This window comes from Megachile rotundata, chromosome 6 (assembly GCF_050947335.1).
Source record: "Megachile rotundata isolate GNS110a chromosome 6, iyMegRotu1, whole genome shotgun sequence".
Lineage (NCBI taxonomy): Eukaryota > Metazoa > Arthropoda > Insecta > Hymenoptera > Megachilidae > Megachile > Megachile rotundata.
In genome coordinates this window covers 4237896-4244376 of record NC_134988.1, presented here as the reverse complement: position 1 = coordinate 4244376, position 6481 = coordinate 4237896, and the positions used below count along the sequence as shown (strand labels likewise).

Sequence of the window (6481 nt, the reverse complement as noted above, 5' to 3'; positions counted from 1 at the left end):
AGTTGTGCGGAAACCATCGATATGGTGAAGAAGGTATTTGGGGATGAGTATATGAGCAACACACAAATCAAAGAGTGGTATAAGCGGTTCAAAGATGGCCGCACATCTGTTGATAGTAACCCACGCTCTGGGCGGCCTTCCACGACAACAAGACCTAATAATATCGAACGTGTGCGACTTGCGATCAACGAAAATCGTCGATTGACTGTGCGAGAACTAGAATATGATCTTGCAATACCGAAAACTATTTTTGGTCTCAGTTTTGGTCAAGCGGTGATTGGCTCCTTCATTACGATAACACGCCAGCGCATGCATCGAATCTTGTGCAGCAATATTTGACGAAGCACAAAGTCATACAGCTCCGTTAGCCTCCATACAGTCCTGATGTAGCTTCCTGCGATTTTTGATTGTTTCCAAGATTGAAAATGCCACTCAAAGGACACCGATTCGACGATAAAGAAACGGTCGAAACTAATACGACGAAAGCTTTAAAGGCTATTCTGAAAAACGAGTTCCAGGACTGATTCCATCAGTGGAAAGGTCGTTGGCAGAGTATTCTACAATCAATAGGGGGCTACTTCGAAGGATGCCACCAGCCTGATGACGCAGGATAACACCAGCAGGGAAATATGAAGGAAGGTCGGATACTTTTGGGACAGACCTCGTATATGTCACGCTCATGGTACCACATACACCGTTATTTTTTTATTTTCTATAGATATAGAAAAGATTTTCTATTTTCTAAAAACCTTTACTTTGTTTTCTGTCTTCTCTAATTACACTTTCTGCAGGGTCTCGTGAAGGCCTGATTAGTATTAGCTCTTAAACCCTTGCGAACTTCTTCACTTTTCTCCTTGTTACACTTTTTTGTTGCGTCTGTCTTTTTTCGAATTCCTCAAAGGTTTTCTAGATTTTCCCACTTTTTCGATTTTCTCTCAGTATTTACACTTCTTTCCTTTTTCTAATGAGTTTCTGAGGAAGAGGTTTGATCAGCGCTGGGATAGTCGGTTATAAGCTTTTACAAAGTCAGCATCGCACTTCCGAACACATTCACATACAAAACAGAATAAAAACTATGTTGAGGAATGAAAGTTTTGGAGTCATCATTTAAAATATACCTTCCTTCTTTCCTACAATGATATGTATAGGGGACTCAAACACTTGAGTGTTTGGGATCCCTCCATGGGCCTCGACTTTGAAATACACTATACATGCGTGATCGCTAAGTGCTTGAGCGCGAGTGCAGCTGTCAACCGAATCGACGTGGATTTTATAGGCACGTGCAGCGCAGGTGGTGCACAGTCTAGAACACAGGAAAGAAACTTCTTTAAGGGACCGTTTACACTATACCAGTAAGGCGTGTTAATAGCACGGACCAATAGGTACTCGAATTTTTGCGTTTCTTACTTTGCCTGTACCAGGTGTTTCTTACTTTTTTCTGAATCCCCACATTTCTGTTATAAAGAACGAGTCAAATAACTATGCAGTGCCTGTTGAAAAGAAGGCAAGAAGGGAAAGATTTCTTTTATTTTCCTTTAGCACGAAAATACCTCCAAGAGCAGAGGTGGTACAGGCAAAGTAAGAAACGTGAGAATTCGATTACCTACTGACCCGTGCTACTAGCACGACTTACTGGCATAGTATAAACGGTTCTTAAGGAAGCATATGTTAACCTCTGACAAATGATGTGTGTTCCGACTTTCAGCAAGACTGCTAGCAATAACCTAGATACTCTCGAAGGATCATAAACTATTAATGTCATGTAAGTAATGCGTAATTTTGATACCGGTGTCAAGGTTTAAAGCGTTTTAGCTCGTCGTAAAGAAATTTTCCGTCGAAAGAAGGTTCCTTTGACTTAAAGTAGCGTAGTAAATGATTGTCTACTTATGCCTTGACACGATTTCGGTTTTGACATAGTGGTCGTAAGAAATATTACTGACAATTTATAAAAGTGGTGCTACTCGGAACCGTATTTCAAGTAGAATTTTATAGAACTATCCTTTATTATGTATTAAATATTTTGATTTTACATGGATAAAATTGTCTTCCACTTAATTTCAATTACCTTTGTAATTAAATATAATATCAATGCTATTCCAATTTTCTTTTAATGCTTCTTTTACTGTTCATTCAACTGTACTAAATTGGTTGTGTCGATAACTTATGATCTTCACGATAGATGATGTGTCAGCAAAAGTTCTTACATATACTTTAATTACTAATATTTAGGTTTGCAATAATTGTTCGAAATAAAATATTGAAGTTTTCAGCCAACGGCCATACTAGTCAGGATCTACCGGTTCTCGTCTGTTCACCGAAGTCAAGCTGAGTTGGGCGCGGATAGTACTTGGATGGGTGTCGCCGCTTGGGAACTCCGCGTGCTTGTTGGCTTTTCTTTTTTAATGTATTTTCATATATTTGTTTTATTCATTAAAATTTTCATATAGCACGTACCAGCAGCCGTTTTACAAAACAACGTTCGGAGCCGTAAAACAGTTCATTTCTCGTACCGACTGCTTTGTACTTTCGTGCTATCTGGCCAGGTATTGACGAACGATATGTGACCAGTGGACAGAAAACCGTGTGCAATACCAGAATGTTTAATGTCTGGTAAAAAGAGTCATCTAAGGTAATTAGCTTTTCGTTAGTTCGCCTTCGCACAATTTATTGCACGGTCAAGCCTAAATGGGACAATGGGCAATCCAGGTGAATTCGAGTCTCGCAGCTATCGCCTGTCGTATAATTGGGATTGTTTCGAAAAATACGTGCGGACGTTTAAAGATACCAATCAGACTCGGGGAAGTCGTTCAAACAATATGCACACTTTTGTTAAAATATTGAGCCATGGGGTGGGTAAAGACAGAGTGGTTTTTGGAAAGAAAACTATGTTTGACCCGTGAGCATTTTCGTGAGAGCTGCCGGACAGTAGCCATCGAAATGTCTCTACAAAGGACTAACGCAGAATTTTATATTTTTTATATTTTTACGTCGAGTGCAAGAGGAACGCGAGGTAGTCGAAGAGTTCCATGAAGATGGAACGCTAAGCATAGGAGACGTCGCTCGCCGTTTAGGGTAAGTAATGTTAATAGTATTTAAACGTTAATATTAAAGTATCCTTCTTCATTTATTAATACATTTCTGTATTTTATTTCAGTATGCATCGCTCCGCGGTACATCGAATTCTTCAAGAGAACGAGATGCACCCGTATAAGTTTATACGGCCGCATAATCTAAATTCTGAGGACTTTTCACAGCACCTGCAGTTTTCAACATGGATCTTGGGGGATTATTATTAATCACAGGAGCAGTCCAGGACAATATTAAAATAATCGGCCCCTTTCGGACACCCTCGGAGGCATCGGAAGGGACAATACCTTTTACCAGGGATTCTCCAGAAAGTGAAAGTGAAAACAAAAGTGTTTCGAAATAAAGACAGTGCAGTGACATGTGAGTGCCACCAGCTGTGTTATAAGGTGCCAATGTCTGCGACAGGTCAACATCGGCAGGACGACCCCGTGGCAATTACCCCATCACTTTCACTCTCGGATTATTAACAAACAGGATTATTTTCAAAGAGTGGGTGAGTCTTATTTTAATAAATTTCCTGTAAATTAGTAGAGACGTTAATACATTTGTTAGATCTCACATTGAAACTCTTTTTTATCACAAACAGAATAAGTATTTCCTATTAAAATACGTAAATTCGTTGGCCAATATTATTGTCGGAAATAAAACAAAAAAATTTCGATATTTAATGTCACATTCCTTGTCGTTAACGAATTGCAGTATTCAATAAATTCCATTTGCATACTTTGTGTCAATTACACATAACTAATTCCGATCCTCCTTCATGAGGAATGAATAAATGAACATTACTTTTAATTATTCTGTTCGTTATTTAACTGAGTTTCGATGTAAAGACTTCTTATTAGACATTAAGACAGTTCCGAGAAAAACTCAGTTGACCGCGCTCGCACTCCGGCGACCGGCTCGAAGCTTTCGCTCCCGCTTCTCGGCGCGCGTAATCCCGGCGCTCTGATTGGTCCGTGTTTTTCGTTAATAACTCAAAAACGACGCTTCAAACCCGATTTTTGCAAAAGGAAATCTTGCTTAGAATCACGTCAGCTACCCCCCATTTCAGGGACCTACACGAATTGTGAGACACCCTGTATATCTCTGAATCCTCAAATTCCTGTATTTTCAAGTTTGCATACTAATTCCCTGAATTCCTAAATCGCTAGTAACCTAGTAATCTACACATGATCTGTGCTATTTTAATAACTCTTAAACAAAAGCAAATATTCATAAATGTTCACACAAAATGTTGGTTTTTTAAAATTATACTTTAATACGTTTATACACAGAATGTCCTGAAAAGATTGATGTAAGAAAAAATATGTAATTCCACTATAAAAAATAGAGTATGCCCCTTTGAAATCATCGTTGCGCTCAAGAAGAAAATGGAGTCATAAAAAGTTAATCGCGATATAAGTCTGCTCGTCGAGAAATACACTAGTCAAAAAAATTAAGGGAACAGAAAAATTCCTTAAATTTTTAGGTCATTTTCAAATTGCTCTGCCTCCGTTGAAATTCATCACAGAAGACATCGAGAATAGTCATTTCGAAGCTTCAGGTCTCTAGTTTTCGACTCTTTATCTCAAAAATTTTTTGAGCCCATTATCATTAACAAAATATACAAAAAATCGCGATGAAAAAATTTTAGAATTTTTTTTCTTTTTTTTAAGGTTTGTAAAGACATGGAAAAATTTTTCTGATTAATGCCACTTCTAGACTGCTGTTCCTTGTTCCTTCCCCTATAATTTTCACGTCCATGAAGTTCGTTTCGACGATCGGTCGCAAAGTTATGAGCTACCAAAGCCGAAATGACGCTTTTTCCTTTGATAGTCATTATCTCATGAACCCACCATCGAACAGAAATTGTAAATACGGTTCCAGAAAGCGGAGAATATACCCTTTACGATGGGTATATCAGTTTTTGATTAAATTTTTTTTTTGTATGCTTAATATTGATGTAAAAAAACGTCAAAAAACGGCGTTTTTTGCTCACATTACAAAAGTTACGGTATCTTTGTCAATAAGTATTGTAATGATTATGCCTAGGTTTTTTTTTAAGCTCACATTGCCCACAAAATGTATGCGAAGTTTCAAATGGCGCCGATTCTTTGTTCCCTATGAACTGATGGATCAAACTTTGGAATTTGAACGAAAAGAGTTAAGGAAACGTCATTACTACTCCGATCCGCGACTAATACGTTTGTTGGGTAAAAAAGTTTGTGTCTCTACATTTACCGGTATCATTGCTAAATTTTTAAAAAATGCTTTGGTCTGAGAAGGTTGAATTTACGTTTCCTCTTGTGTGTTTGAGTTCGTGTGTATGTGTGCCGTGTATATGCAGGTATACATATGAACGTGGGAGCGCGCCGGTATGTGCGCCTGCTGCAATGTTTGCGCGGGTAAGTGTAATTTTGTTTTTTCCAAAAAAAATTCGAGGCCTTGTAAATTTAATATCGAGTATTACCACCACGGTTGTTATTTGGGTTAAGGTATTTTCGTGAGACAATACCAATGCAAGTCTTTTATTTTTATTTCTTTGTTATCAATCTTTTACTAATTCTCTTTTAAATTATTCTGTTTAAGATGAGGGCAAATGCAATATAATTTGGATTAAATTTACTGCTTTAATTGACGATACTAAATTTCGAATGCAAAGAAGAATGGCGGATGAAAAGAAAATGAGACGTTGCACTTGTAACAGTCGGCAAAGATGAAAAATCGTGTTGAATTGTTTATAATATCAATGCGTTATTCACTTCTATATTTTTAATACTTCTTTCACACAACTTTTATTATAGGTTAGGTTACAATCAATTCTACTTAATTTATATTGTATTATAGACTCCAAGAACGAAATTTTATATATTAAATATTTCTTGTTGTAAATTCAATAATTACAGGGATCAATAATCGATGCTCCAAAATTGTTTCCTAATATTGACATGAGTCTATTGACTCTATTTTACGTAAATATAATCAATGTTCATGTCACTGCTTAATTTACTGTATCTATTCAATTATTCGTAAATGTACATATTATTATAATTTGCTTGGGATAATTAATTGTTATATTTGTTTCCGAACAATGTCAGAAATTAATTTCATTCTTCACTTATCATACATTTCATGAGCATTCTTTTCCGTTGCAATTAGTGAAAGAGATTACATTTTATGTTCCAATTATTGATACGGTTTACACATTATGTATATGTCAATAATCCAGTCTTAAGTCTTCATTATTGTACTTACAACAAAATATATCAAACAAGAGTCGTGCATTTCTTCGCGTAGAATATAATTCCGGAACAAGAAATATGGACTTATGTCAAAAAGAGACAAGATAACCTTGAAATAACCTCGAAGACGTCCATGCATTAAAAAATGAGTAATGCCATTTGACTCGAAA

General features: G+C 36.8%; 1 pseudogene; it reads left to right on the top strand.

Annotated features, from left to right (window-relative positions):
• Positions 1 to 2269: 2269 nt before the first annotated feature.
• On the top strand, positions 2270 to 2391 carry LOC143264732 (5S ribosomal RNA; annotated as a pseudogene).
• The last annotated feature ends 4090 nt before the right edge of the window (positions 2392 to 6481 follow it).